Source organism: Lonchura striata, chromosome 1A, assembly GCF_050655825.1.
Source record: "Lonchura striata isolate lonStrDom1 chromosome 1A, ASM5065582v1, whole genome shotgun sequence".
Taxonomy (NCBI): domain Eukaryota; kingdom Metazoa; phylum Chordata; class Aves; order Passeriformes; family Estrildidae; genus Lonchura; species Lonchura striata.
Genome location: NC_140741.1, coordinates 26,319,677 through 26,335,431, shown reverse-complemented (window position 1 = coordinate 26,335,431; position 15,755 = coordinate 26,319,677). Strand labels below are relative to the sequence as shown.

Here is a 15,755-nt window from a genome sequence, read left to right as displayed (position 1 = left end):
TATTGTGCATGACAGATGTGGGCTGGAGGTGGAGCCCTGTGCTCCAGTCAGCTTCTCCAATGTCAAAATCTGGTAACTGGCCATTGCAGACAAAGCAGAAGAGTTCCATTCAAGCACTCCTGAGAGAACTATGCCTACAACCATCCCTCCAGAATTTTAAAACCTAGTTTTAGTGCACAGCAGCAGTGCACCTTTGTGGCAGGATGGTTTTCCTAAGTCTCCCAATCATCTTGAGAATCAAAAATTTTGTGTGAGTGATTGCTACTCAAGGCAAAGAAAATTCTGCTTCATCTATTTCACAAGTTCAAAAGACCTGTTAAAATTACTCAAAAAAAACTTCATGGAACTTCCCCAAATGGCAAAACAGGGTTGGGATTTGCTAAAATTTGTGCAGTGATACATTCAAATCAGCCTACACTGTTCCTAACAGTGTAATTTCCCCATCCATTTGAAGAAATCCTGTGACCAAATTCATTTTACCTTTTTAGAAACTTTAGGTAAGTGCCTGTAGTTAAGCGAAGTTTTCTGAAAAGTGAAGAGAGACAGGCACCACTGGCCAGTAACTAAGACCTCAAGTGGGCCAATTCTCCCTATGAAGGTTTTATCTGTCTCCTAGGAATATACATGAATTATGAAATGGCTATATTCCCAGTTTTGTCACCTCAGGTTTCTAAAGGTAAGGTAATAAATCTGTCCCTCACTGTGGACCTAGTTATTACTGGTAAAAAGGTACTTTCTCATTCGGGACTCAGCTATATTTGGATATGCACTTTTACACTGGTATAATTGTCTTTACCCTAGGGGAGTTGTACTACTTAAGATACACTGATATAGTCAAAGAAGCACAATTTTCTGGTGCAGAAATATCCAGTCTGCTCCTTATAGAGAGTTTATGGCTCATTTTCTAATGGTTCACAAACTGGGACAATATTCCTTAATAAAATCAGGGGTCAAGGGGGCTAGAGATTAGGATAGACAGGCAAGTGGCAAATAGAGAGACAATAAATAGCAAAGTCCAGGGATTTTCAAAGTTCTGTTCTGTCTATTCCTCACAACCTATACTTAGAGCCTGCCTCACCTACTGGCCATTTATTACCTCTGCCTTCATTTCTTGAAAGATAAATTCATGGAATGAGTGTACCAATTAACATTTCAATAAGTAATTCAGTCTCAAATCAGTGGCTGAACTGCCTATTTCAAGTGTGGAGGGCTGGAGTTTTTGTCTCTCATACCTCAGTAGGCAGAAGGCTGCTTTGTTATGTGAAACTGGGTCTGAACATGAGACCTCTTCATTAACTGCCATACCAAGTTCAGCCACTGCCTTGCTGTGTATAATTCCTTCTGCCTTGGCTTTGCTATCTGTAAAATAGGGCTGACTAAGACTTTTCTCATGAGGGGAGAGGTGAGAAGGAAAAATGCTCAGTAGAGGTATAATTCTTGGGGAAAATCAGGAAAAAAGTGTCAGACTACAACCATTATCCTTTGCAACCTACCTGCACTCAAAATCACCTGCAGTGCAAAGAGAAAACAATATTAAAAGGTTGCTCTTTTAAAATGTGACAGTAATCCTCTGATACCAGGCCTTAGAACAGATTCCCAAACCCTCAGAAAAGACTGTAGTGGCTATACACATATGTTAAACAGCAGTAGCCAACAGGCCTGTCCTACTACAGAATGAACAAGGAAAGGAAATTGATAACTTTCTGCCCAGAGTGCTATTTAATCTTGGAATGCATCATCGTGCTTGTGGATTGCTTCAATAATCTGAGCCAAACAAAGGTACTGGAGAACTTTGAAGCTGTGATCTCAAGAAATGAGTATACGGTCATGGTAACAACTTAGGAAATTCCCTGTCTCACATACTCTTGCTTTTTTCCTGCCTCACAGGATCATACATCTGAGCCTGTGCTGCAAAATACATCAGCTAACTAAGCCAGCTGTAAAAACACATTTTTAAGCCACAGATCAATTTTTCAGCCCAGCTCACAGCACAGACATCAACAGGATGAGGAGAATGAATGGGGAGGAATGCATTAAAAAAGCACTGCCTGATAACTTTGTCTTACAAAAGCATTCTGGTCTGACAACACAGTGAGTGCATGTGTGTACATGTACAGCCCCAAATAACTCATTTTGTCTCCTGACAATCCATCTCCTCACACAGATACTAATGCAGCCTCTTTCACCCACATGCCTCAGGGCAATCTAACAGTGGTGTGGCAAGAACTTTACTACTTCTGTGAGGTATGGAAGAAGCCAAAACATACCCCAAACCATTACCTTTGCTCTAATAGTTTTTCTGAATGAATGAGACTGCAGCTACTGAGGTAGTACCTACAGAATACAGTTCTTGAGTAGCTGCTCCTCTCCACTTTAGTGCCTTTGCCCTGTTTGCCATCACTTTACTCATTTGCCATCACTTTATTCATTTTTCCAGATTTCACTACAAACAACTTGTACAAGTTGTTGCACGATATGAATGCAGTACCTTAACAGTGGGTTTCTCATCAGGAATCATAACACAGGTAGGTGGAAAAGAGGGCAGAAAACCATATGGCAACAGCAGCTTTTAATGATTGGAAAGTGTTTTCCTTGTGAAAAGGTAAAAAAGAAAACTTCAAAATAAAGGAAAAGGAGGAAGTGAAGGGTGGGAGGGGAGAGTTAAAATCAAACATGCCTGTGACTAAGACATACAATAAAATCTATTTACTACCGAAATAATTTGTAGTCCAAACAAGGTGGCAATGACACTCTCAGATATGTCTGCTGAAAAACAGTAAAAGGTAGAGGGGGATTGATGTCCTGTTCCAGTTCTTTCTGTTCCACATCTCGCCTCTTGAGTTCTGCTGAATGTGACATTTTTCCCTGGCACCTAATACACAGAACTCTGCTGCTAATTTTGTGCACAGAGTTCTCATGCTGTGTAATTTGAGGCCAGAGACTCCTCCAACAGCCTGCCAGACAGAGTGCACACCCTTCAACACTGCTTCTGCTGCAGAGAAAGGGGGGATGGGACAAGGAAATGAGCCAAACAAGAAACAAGAAACAAGCTTCCAATCTTGTCCAAGATGTTTAGCCAATTTTTGGCTCTTAGATTTACCAGGGATCTAGCTCCAGCTCCTCCTGTCCAGTTTGTCAGAAGATGCATCCATTGGATTTGCCAGCAATTGCAAATACTCAGTCAACTTAAGTTGCATACTTTTTTTTTCTTTCTGTATTAGATTCTGTCTGACTGCTCTAAAACTAAAGCAGGCTGTTGGCCACAAGGATCTTTTAGTACAGCCCTGAGAAGATAGTATAAAAACTGATTTCTGCAGTATTGTAATCAAGGATTTGAAAGACAATCTGTTTTCTCTTTCTCCCCACCTTGGTTAATATGTCTGCATCTCACAGAAATAGTCTGCACTGTAATACATTCTACTAAAATGAGAATGGTCAAGTAAACTTCAAAACATGGGCCGATGTGCTTGGTAGGGGATTGAACTGGATGAATTCCCATTAACTAACCAGGAACAAGACTCCCCTCTTTGTTTCCAGTGCCTTTTAGTGGAATCATCACTTTCCACAGTATTGAATTACTTCCATTTTCAATACTACTTACTTCTTGATGCTGATATTGCCAGAACACCCCACACCACTGTATTCTGTCCACTCCAATCTTCTTTCTCTTGACTGTATCAAAAACAGTGAGGGAGCTGCAGAATAAAAAGAAAAACAAAAAAAAAAAAGAAAGAAAAAAAGAAAAAAAAACAAAAAAAAATTTTTTTTTTAAATTTCTATAACAGAATTGCATCAGTAACTTCTTCTACTGTAAACACTTTATGTCCAAGCAAAATACTGCCTAAAGATTTCTTTGGGTGGGACAGCATCATCCTCACTAAAGCCTCTTCTCTGATAATTATTTTGACCAGAAGTCTCAAGCCCAAACCTAGTCTGAAAAAAAAGAAAGTCTCTGAGGCCCTGCTGTACATTGAGTGCTATGATAATCCACAGACCCATCTGAGGCTAATTTAAATCTTTCTTTAGAATTTGAGAAGAGCTGGGACATTTCCTTCTGCTGTTTACCTGCAAAAGAGCATCATGATCTTTGACATCCAGAAAACTCTCTTTGAACTTTCTCTGCAGTTCATCTCATTGTGAAACATGTGCCTCTGGAGAGAGAACAAGGGAGGGAAGTCAGAAGACAAACATAGTCCTTTATTCTGTATCTGGGAAGTCAGATAAACAAAAGATTACACATAAAAGTCAGATAACTTCATCTACTGATTTACTACAACCACTAACATGCTCCATGGAAGAAAACGGATAGAATGAGAGAAAAAATAGGGACAATGCACAGCTGACAAAAAGAGTAACATAAACAAGGATGTGTGGAAACAATCAAATGTAAGGAAAAATTGGAAAGAATCTATCTTTTCTCTAAAGAATTGTACTGCATTTCTAAACTTGACCCACATGTGTCTGGCTATCTAATATATGAGATGTGAAGCTGACCACCCAGAAGGCTGGCTATAAATTATATCTCTTAGATATGCCAATATGATTTACATTAGGAGATAGGAAGAGCAAACTGATGAATCTTGACCTTACTCTCTGAGGAACTGCCTGTAATATACTCCGTTGGTATCTGAAAGTCTGTAGATGCCCTGAGGTAGTAATATTCCTTGCCAAGACCTCTGCATCATAAAAGATAATAGATCAGAGCCTTTTTTCCAATGTCTGACAGCATGGCTGCCTAGCACAACTACAGTCTCAGATCCACAACATTTGCAATTTTGCTGACCAAGCTTTACTCAAATCCTTGCTTTTTCCTCTTCTTTCATACATCTTCATTGTTTAGCCTTTATTTCTCTTTCTATACTTCCATTTCAGTTTGTTGGGGATTTTTGCAGTAGCAAAACAGTAGCCAGTAGGTCAAGAGTAATCCTTTTTCTTGTCTAGTAAATGCTTATCAGGCTGTATCTGTAATACTGTGAGACTGTATCTGGAATACAATCACTAGTTTTGGACCCTCAAAAACAAGACAAATATTGACAGTCTGATAGAGTTCAACCAAGGACAAATAAGGCTGGAATATATGATATTCAAGGAAAGGTTGCAGTAAATTACTTGGTTTAGCTTAAAAAGGAAAAGACTGGGAGGGACGTATAATTGTTACTCCAATTAAACAAAGTGAAATTAAAGAGCAGACACAGCTAGACTCTTCTCCTAAGTAGACAATGAAAGGATAGGAGACAGAGTGACACAAGCAAAAAATCTCCGTGGAGATAAAAAAAATAATTCAACATGACACTGAAACAAGGCCATAGAAAGATTGTGGGATCTCTGTCATGGGGAATGTGCAAATTTTGACTAGACAAGTTTAACGTATCCTTAGCATTGGGTCATCTTTGAGCTATTCATTGCATACATGACATCTGGTGGCCCCTTCTAACCTTACTTATTCTATGTTCAGATACCAGATGCTATCTTCAGACAACCAAAGCCTCCATCAGAGTTACTGGTCAGCCAAGACAATCTGCTTGACCTAAATTAAAATCTCTCAGGCATTTGGCAACCATGAACACTTCAGACAGTCTATGATACAGTGCTACAAAATTAAATTTCTTGTATTAAAAAAAAGGAATGAGATTAAATTCACATTCTCCTAAAATCAACACTTCTAAAATCATTACCTTTAATAGCATCATAGTAAAATGTATTGACGCATATTCTCAGATTGGATTGAGAGAAAGTAGAAATCAACTGATCTCCATGCCTTGCTTATACTTCCTAACTCATTAATCTGCAAATTCTTTTCTCTTTGATCACCAACTTTTCCTGCCTCACCATTTTCCCCTGGAATTGGTGAAATTTTTCATCCCTCCCCAAGCCCATCTTCCTCCTCAACCTACTTTTCTCTTCACATAACCTTTTATTTCCTTTATGGATCCCAACCTTTGTCCTTCTAGCCTTGAACCTCTGACCTGGAAAATAATTCCTCAAGGCACCTCCCCTAAATAGCAGCTAATTATTTGGCTTTGGGCCTACACCTGCTTCATCAGCTCTCTTGTCATCAAGTCTATCAAGTGTGTGGGGAAGCTTTGGAATGACCAAGAAACCTATAAACTGACCTGGTAATCCCAGGGAAAACCTGGTCTGCATTAGTGATACTTGTAAAATAATCAAGAGAGCTTGAGAGATGCGTAAAGTATGTTTGAGCAGCCTTCCTCAAATGTTGTTTGACACTTCAAGTATTCAGTGCTCCAAAAAGGGGGAGGAGGGAAATATGTGTGCCATGAAAATGAATAAAGAGACTAAAATTATGCACCACACAAGCACTAGCCCTGCACTAATTTTATTAGTAACTAATACATTTCTTTGGGTTTTCTTTTGCCTTAGTAGTTTGTCTCCCATTACCCTCAGTCTCTTTATTCTTGCTAACACTGTGGCTTTTAGACATCAAGAGTCTTAGTATAAGAAATAAAACAGTTACAACATTCACTATGCCTGGCATGCTGACAAAGTGAAACAAAGGATGAAGAAACATTTACACAATTTGAAATTGGGCTCTTTAGGCTGTTAACTACTGAGCAGTCAGAAAGGCTGCAGAGTTTTATAAATAGACCTGATTCAGAGAACAAGTATCACAGAAAATAACACTTTCACCACATAACTACATAACTCCAACTGGTATTTTAGAGAAATAACTTTAAAAGTCAGTGACATTTTGCTCTCAGTTAGAGAAAAGTTACTCTTCACATATTTTGAATGCAAGACATGGGGCTTACCAGTCCACCTACATCATCATGTAAATACACAAACGGTTTATGAACGTAACAGAAAAAATTATTCTAGAAAAGTGGTTCATTTCTCTCCTCTTAAATCCATATTCTGATTCATCAGAGCAGACCTATACTTCTAATCTGAATGCTTTCTTTTCAATTGTTGTTCCAAAACACAAAAAAAAATTTGAAAACCAAACACTCTTGCTTGACTTGGCAATATAGTTCACGTTCTTAGAGATGACTGTTTTATGATTTCAAAGTCTATCAGATTTATCTTGGCTAACAACAGACACTCTGCTTTTATATATAATCCCTCTGCAAATCTCAATAAACTCTTTGCTGAATAATAGCCATCCAGCTGCAAAACCCACAAGATAATTAAACACTTTATGAAAGGACATTACTTTCTAAGCAGATCAAAATGTTATCAAATAATGACTCCCTCTTAGTTTGAATAATAATTATTCAAATACTTTTTTCTTTTTAACCTTTTCTCATGTAAGTTCTCTCTGAGGCCTTTGGGCAATAGAAAAACTAAAAATGTAATTTTGGGATAGCAGAAGGCTATGTGAAGAAGGCAGGAAAAAAAACATTAAACAGTTACTTAATTCTCATTTCAGCTTCAAATCTAGTTCAAAGGGATTGTTCATAGTCTAAAAGGATAAAGGATAAAGAAGACTGTGCAAGATCACACTGCCTTTGGCATAAGAATTGTTTCTTGCTATGAGACACCTAAGTACAATACTTATAAAAGGCTCTATTTACAGTTGGATCTAGAAAATTTGATGCAGTATAAAACAAGTGAGAAGGAAGCATCTAGGAAGAGAAACTTCTAGTAATTTCCAATAAGTCTATTTTCCAAATAAATACCTGAATGAGTTTTCTTGTACTGATTTGGTTTGAGTCTCCATTTTGACTGGACATATGAAATACTGCTTAATACTACTTTACTAACCACAGAGAAATTGAAGAAGATGCAGTAGCCTTGCTTAAGAATGTACACTTGAATTAACGCTGACAAAGAAATCTGAAGACTATTGACAATGACATCACAATCTAACATGTCAATCTAACATGTCTATTAACATGACAATCTATTTAAAAAAACAAACAATAACAACAACAAAATATAATGGGGAAAATAAGTTAACAATGCCTATTTTTAAAGGACTAGCAAACTATGTAGAACCACAGGAGAAGGGTGTTTGCTATATACTACTGATTCCAGTCAAGATACCCACTCTTTCACTTCAGAAAGGGAACAACTCCCTTAAACACACATTTGGTTTTCTTTCTCCAAATGTCTATATCTACAAAAATCACTCCTTGCCCAAAACCAACCTATTTATTTCTCTAAAATATGACTGTATGGTGTGCTACCATTCTAAGGAAGAGTCTAGCAGATGTTTTTGTTTTGCTGTCTCATCTTCAGGCTCCTTTTAAGGAGCTATTAGTCTTCCCTAATCTCCCAACTAAATTTATCAGCAGTTGTTAGCAGCCAAGAGTTAAGCTAAATTAAACTTTGAAATCCCTGTACAGTGTATCAGATGCACTTCTGGTAGGGGAGCAGAAAGTTCCAAATGTTCCACTTAGCAAAACGTAGGAGAACTATGTTTTTCTCTACAGCTTCTTCAAAGCTTCTACATAATTTCTCAAGACGACCACAATTTCCCTGACTTTATAAGAGCAGGAACTCAGCTATTGAAACAACTTTTCATTTAACTCTACATCAGGTATGTACTTGTTTTTTTCACATAGGTACATACTTTCCTCTACAAGTGTTGATTATGTAGGGAGAATAAATTTATATACATACCCCCTTAGGTTAAGTCTGAATGCATGCTTGAGGTATCTGTTCCAGCTGATACCCACAGTGAAAATGTATTTATCTACGTCTCTCTCTCTCAGCATGTATGTATCAGTTCCCCAGCCTTCATCCTCATATAATCAATCATTCCCTTGTTTGCTTCTCTTACATACTTATAAGTACTTACCAGAACAGATATTCCTCCCAGTCTTAGTGAATAATAAAATACAGTGTTTTCAAACTTTGTATGTCAATACTTAGTTTTGGTGACAATATATGATAATTCATCATTCCAGAACTGTATTCTTCTGTGGTTCTTCTATGTCAGAAGATGAACAATTATGTATCCTTATATACACACACACAAAAAACCCCAAAACCAAAACAAACACCACAACAAGGAAAAAACCCTCAAAACAAAACCACAAAACAAAATATAATATGACAGTCCAATATGTACTCTTTCTTATAAAGAATAAAAAAGCACATGCATAAAATACAGATGCTTAAGAAGAAACAGCATGAGACAAATCTTTTACCTGGTTCTGCCTTTAGATTGCAATCCAAAACATCAGTATCTTACATCAGGTACTGATATCTAACAAGAGATCAGTACCCACATAGATTTATGGTGTCAATGAAACTCCTAACATTGGCCTTCTCTCTGCAAAGTAATTACTCAGTGGTACTAATTGATCCCCATCACATTGAAGTCCCTGAGAAAAGCTCTAGAAAAGGACCATGGTGAAATATCCATTAAAAACACCACAAGAGTTTCAATGACAACTGTGGAAGATGGCTCAGACCCTCAAAAGACCTCTGAGTTGAAACTGCACTCTCTGGATGTAAAAGCGATTCTTGCAAACCAGGTTGCAATAAACTGGTGAAATAAAAACAAACTTTCTCTCCCAAGACTTCATAGCATTTATCTTGAGGCCAAATTAAAGATTTGTTCACAAAATCATTTGTCTATCCCTTCCACAGTTTTGGGTTTTTTTTTCAGGAGAGAAATTGTGTGTGAAAAGTGTGATTTCTGCTGTCTTTATTCCCATGGCTACTAGAAACTGCTAGAAAGGGAATTGGGCACATCACACAAAATGTCAGTTTAACAAATACCAACACAACAGCTCAGAGAAACAGACACTTGATCACACCTTCATCCTCCCATATCACACTAAAAGAAAAGGGAAAAATATCATCAGAAAACTAGCCAAAACCATGAAAGGCAATCAAATACATTCTTCAGAAACGTAAGCTCATGTAAAAATAGTATGAAAGGTTAAGCAAGTCCCTTGGTTTTACTCATAGCAGTAATAAAGGTCTTTGTAAAGGGTTTGCACAAGTTCTGTGCTGTTACAGAAGCATCTGTCTCCTCATTGCTGGAGAAAAACAGTGGCAAGGATTTAGAGCATATATAACCTGAGAGAGAAATCATCTGTCATTCCCTCGCGGGGCATTAGCAAACTTTTGCTCTCCTGGGAGAAGGAAGAGTCCCACCCCTCCCCCTGTCTCTTGTGAACACAGCTTCAAGCATTTTTACAATATGCTTATGAATACAGGCTTAATAATTGGAACAAATCTAGCTCTAGTAAGAAAGGGTAAAGAGAAGCCCAACTGAAAAGAGCCCGTGTTCTGTGCAATAAACAGGGTGAATACGGTAGGAAAGAAGAGGTCAAGTAACAAACAAATCCTCTGTGTGAAAGGAATGATCTCTTTGCTCCACCCAAGTGAAACTGCTGTCACAAGCTATACATCTCACCATCAAGACTTAGAGCAACAAAAAAGAAAAGGATGGTCCATTTTGGAAGATACCACCCTGTGACAGGATGTAACATGCAATTTCTTGTGCCACTATACTGAGTGGTCTCATGTAAGCAGTTGATTTGTTGCTCTTTCTGTTGTCTGCCATTTAACAGGAGAAAGTACTGGAAAAAGAAGTCCATAGGCAGCCAGGTAATAGTAACAGAAGACACGGAAGTACACTACCTCTGAGATCAACAAGGTTTTTAGTATGCCCTGATATTTGCTTTTTCCTTCACAAATTACAGAGCAGAATTGTCAACAGAAGTACACAAAAAGAACTGAGATTATAAATTTCAGAGGCAAAATGCTGCCAACCAGCACATCACTTGTGTCTTGCAAGTCTCTGCATCATCCACAAACAAGTTTATTAATGATCAATTTTCTGAAATATCTCATTCTTCTTCAAGACAGAAGCTTCTGTATCCCAATGAGATCAAAACTCCAAAAGTTTGGAAGGCCTCTTACAACATCAAAATACCAAAGCCTGAGCCTAAAGTGCAGATGCATGTCTACCAAATGCATTGATGTTCTGCTTCTAGATTACAACATTTCTTTTACCTACACAAGGAATATATACAAAGTTTCGAAAGCAGGAATTCAAAAAGGCCCTGCAATAGGATGAGTTTTGGAAGAGATTGCCACTGTGAACCTTTTGGGGAAGGAGAAACAATACAAATATCCAAGCAAAAAGTACACCCATAATGAGGATCAATTCAGATGTGCAAAATATATTAAAAAAAAGATAAAAATGGTTAGTTCAATAAATCTATTTCCTTTTTGCAAATAATTTTTAAGTAGTAGGAATAAACTTTCTCACTTTCATAGGAAAACAAAGAAATCCCCATACATAAAATTATTAACAATCTGATAATTATCAGAAGGAATATCTAAAAGGAAATTGTAAGAAGTTGAGGTACAGTGGAAATGGCAGGGAAAATATATTTCCCTTAGGAATATACCTGTGAGTCTTTCTTTAATATTTTTTTCTCCTGAACACAGAGGATAAGGATTTTACGAGAAATAAACTCAAATTTTCAAATTGACATTTACCTGAGGGGATCCCAGATGAGTGCTGCTGGACAAGCCAACACTTGAATGTCTGTCCATTCGTGTGAGAAATTTTGAACAGGTAGCAAGAGCAGAGATTTCCTTCCTGTAACCTTCTATTTAGGCAACGATATAGAGAAGTGAAAGCACAGGAGAATTCAGCGTTTGGGTCAGATTCAGGCCATGAACAGCATGGAGACATTCTTTTAGTGCAAATAAGATCATATTGTGTGTATTTGTTTATTAACAACTGTACAGATGCTGTTCAACTCATTACATCAGATTGACTGAAACAGCATTACAGAACAATGACTTTTATTTGCTGTTATTCACTTCAGCTGGATTCAAATCACCACCTTAACTTAGGAAGATATCTCTCTTACCAATTGTATAAATGGAAGAACTGTTTTCTAATGAAATATTGACAATAAATAAACAGCTGACACACAATGATTCTGTTCTGGTAATAGTTATAGACCTCCTTATCTAGCAATTTACACTTGGGATGTTGGCAGCAAAGCCCCAGCTTGTAATTTGAGCATCACAGCTCAAAAAATTCTTCCCACTTGCTGTTAACCCAGAAAGATATCACTCCTTTACAAACCTTTGGCTTTTAAATCCATCTCATTGGGCACTAACATATCTGAAATTAATTACAATTGCATTAATTTTTTTTAAAGGGAAAAAAGACAAGGAAAAAAAAAAAGGGAAAAAAAAGAAGAAAAAAAGAAAAAAGAAAAAAAAACCCAACAGATTAATCAAAGAATGACTATCAAAATTTGGGTTACCACAGGATTCCAGCTGCTAAAACTAAAGTCCAATTTCCCCAAAAGCTGTTTACCCTGATCAAATACTTTGACTGTTCTCCTACCAGCAGTCTAGTATAAATAGGAATAAGTAATGAAACCATCTCTCTGCTGTGCTAGTTTTTCTGGAATATAACCCCTGTGGTAATAATTACATGGGGCTTATCCATCCCAGTGTGAACACCACCAGAGTGTCAATTATGACAAATGTCTGATACCCACAAGTGTCTGTTGTAAAGAAAACCAACTGTTTCCATTCTCTTAACCTTGGGGTCAGGGTTTCCCACTGGGACTAACAGCTTTTTTTCCTGCTGTAAATATCCATTTGAAGTTGCTAGGAGGTGTTATGATACACAGACCTACTCTTTCAGCACTTGCTTTTTCTTGTTTGGTAATTTGAGCCTAACTCTCACCAGGGGTTTACACCTATCTCCGGGTTTTTATTTGTATTATCCCCTTTGGGTGAGACATTTCACTTTCTTTTCCACACCATTTGCAATACAAACTGGGGAGTCCCCAAAGCCCACTGGTAGCACAGACTAGTAGTGACCTATTTCTTACCTCTGGGGTATCTCTTGCTGTTATTTGCTATCTTCAGCTTTTGAGACAATTATCAGAAGAATAGAAAAAGCAGTAAAACTGGAATCACTGAGCTTTCATCCTAGGAATACAGACTTCCCTCAGGCAAAGCCAAGAACAGGCCATTGCAGAGGAAATTGAAATCAGTATATACAAAACAAAGGACACTTTCAGTAGTGTAAGCAGTGACAGTGGGCATAGATAAAATTATTTGGAGTAATGTAATCACAAGGCAGTGTTGCCTTCATGGAAGACAACAGCGACCTGGTTGTAAGGAACAGCACGGCAGCCCAGTCTCCCCTGGGCCACTCGGGCTAACGACACACGCAGGACACCAATGTGGTGGACGGTCGAAAGCCTTTATTATCATATTTCATGGGTTTAAATAGTCTTGGGGGACTCCGCTACGTCAGGAGGGGTTGGTAGGGTCTCTAGGGTTAGTCAGGAGTGGAAAACTACTGGGTTAGGTGTGGTTACATTCTTTGGGGTAATGGATAACATGTTGCAGGGTGAGAGGGGGATGGGGGTCTTTTCTTTCCGTCACATCCTGAAATCTTCCGTTCGCCTGTCCCTATCTACTACATCTCCCCCCTCCTTTTCATAAATAAAATGAGGTAGTCGTAGATATAGGCACTGGAGTGAGGTACAAACTTGTAACTTGGTAAGGAAAAAAGGGGTTTGGTAAACCTGAGAAATTCTCGCAAGGTGAGTTTTGAAGGCTTTTGCAACTGACTGTGTTCGCAGTTTTTGGTTTACAGCATTTGTTGCTGGCCCATGAACAGAATGTTCGCCCGTTCTAGACGGGCCTGAACAAACGAGACTAGCTTGTTCAGCAGGCATGGTCCTATGGTAACAGCTAAAAGCAGTATTGCCAGTGGACCTACCAGGGCGGAAATTAAAGTGGTGAGCCAAGGTGATTGATTGAACCAGGATTCGAACCAGCTCTGCTGGGTTTCCCTGTCTCTCTCTGAGCCAGTCTATCTCGGAGTTCTGCCATGGAGTCTTTAACGACTCCTGTATGATCTGCATAAAAGCAGCATTCCTCTTTCAAAGCTGCACACAGTCCTCCTTGTTGCATGAACAAGAGGTCCAGTCCTCGCCTATTCTGTAAAACTACTTCTGAAAGCGAAGAGACTGATTTCTCTAGATAGGAGATGGATTTCTCGATCCTCTGCAGGTCTTCATCGATGGTCATTTGCAGCTGAGAGAGTCCGTGCTGTTGGGTTGCGATGGCTGAGACACCTGTGGCTGTACTAGCTGCTCCCAGGCTGAGCAGCATTGCGATAGTTATACCTGTGATTATTTCTCTTTTGTGCAGTCTGTCAGGTTCTTCGAAAAGGTGGTACACTTCTTCATCTGAGTGGTACAGGACCCTAGGAACAATCAGAACTTGGACACAGAAGTCAATAGAGTCATTAAATTTGGCAAGGAACACACAAGGACTCACTCCAGATCGCTGGCAAACCCACATCCCAGATACGGATGGGACCACCCACTTATTGGTCCTCTGTGGGGAGAGTCCCATCTGCACTGGTGGGGGGCACTGGCTGTGGAGTAACTGAAGGGGGTGTCTAAAGCAATGCCTTCGTAGAAAGGGGGTTTAGCATCATAACAAAGCCAACAGGAGTTAGTCAGGTTTGGTTTCGTTTTGTTTGGGGTTAGAAAGGTAGCTTCTAGCATATAAACACAGGGGTGTTCCACGGGCTGGTGGAGGGTTCTATGTGACCCTTTTGCAGCTCGAGGTCGACCAGTTCCAGCAAGGCTGCCATTCGAGGCTTTGACAGGGGCCACTGCTTGACCCATACGGGGTCTGGTGATTTCCAAGTCAGTTTGATTGGCAGCAGTGGGTGTACGGCAGTGGCTCTTATTATAAATTTGTAATCCTGACTCCTAACATAGCAAAGATGTCCCTTCCTATCAGGGGTGGAGAGTTTTGCAAAATGTAGGGGTGGATTGCTACTGTTTGTTCTGGTCCCTTTTTTGTATGAAGCGTTATGGCTACTAATTGGGTGCTTTTCCAAGCTCGGGACGGCCCTCCCACTCCGTTCACTGGGGGGACTTCTTTGCATTGCCAGTGTCGGGGCCACAGCGCTTGGGGAAAAATCGAGCAGTCTGCTCCTGTGTCTGCCCAAAACTGAAGCCCTATGACATGGGGGTCCTGACTGCCATAAAGGCGGCACGTCCCCCACAGCATCAGGGGCTCCTTCCCATTTTCATGGCCAGGGCCACCCAGGGGTCCCATTCTGGGGCGTCCCCTGCTGACCCTGCAGCACGGGCGCTGCTTGCGGTGGTAGTGGGTACGAAGGTACCTCAGGCTGGGTTGCGAAATTCGCTGGTGAGGGTACGAAGCTGGCTGTCTCCTGTGGGGGTATGGGGTATAAGGGCGCCCCGCCCCACTGGGGGTTGGCATAGATGGGCCGCCTTGCATTCGCGGCGGGAGGAGGCTAAGTGTGGCCCGCACACCCCCTCCCTCTCCCGGTTCCCTGGGGCTGGGACCTGCATTCCTTGGCTAGATGTCCTTTCCTCCCGCAGCCCCAACAGGCTCCTCTCGGGCGTGTTTGGGGTGGAGGCGCCGCGGCGGGCTGCCATGCCGGCTGGGGACAGCTCACCGCGATGTGACCTGCCTCACCACACTTGAAACACGCCATGGCACTGGTCAGGGTGTGGACGGCTGCCTGAATGGGTGTCAGGTGTTCTTCCCTCACTACATGTCTGATCATGTCAGCCAGGCTGGCTCCGGCTGGCAGGGAGCGTAAGATATCCTTGGTGACAGAGTTGCACTGCTGGCGCAAGCAGTCAGCTACCACGGGGCCCTTTGCCTCTGCCGACAGGGTAGAGGAGTCTATCGCTGCCTGCAGGCGATCTACAAACTGTGTGAAGCTTTCGCTCTCTGCCTGCCTCACGGTGGACCACGGTGACGGCTTGGCCACGACCCGGGAGGCTGCA

At 40.3% G+C, this 15,755-nt stretch overlaps 1 protein-coding gene across 2 annotated transcripts in view; it reads right to left on the bottom strand.

Annotated features, from left to right (window-relative positions):
* NCF4 (neutrophil cytosolic factor 4) overlaps positions 1-15,755 on the bottom strand; it is a 41,659-nt gene that overhangs the window by 15,011 nt on the left and 10,893 nt on the right. Inside the window, exons 1-3 of one of the 2 annotated variants that reach the window (XM_085569241.1) lie at positions 9,114-9,141; positions 4,066-4,151; positions 3,602-3,695 (exon numbers count right to left, since the gene is read on the bottom strand). The gene's annotated coding sequence lies outside the window, so the exon portion shown is untranslated. Of the gene's footprint in view, positions 1-3,601; positions 3,696-4,065; positions 4,152-9,113; positions 9,142-15,755 lie in introns of those variants that run through there. The other variant, XM_085569240.1, reaches the window with a different exon arrangement.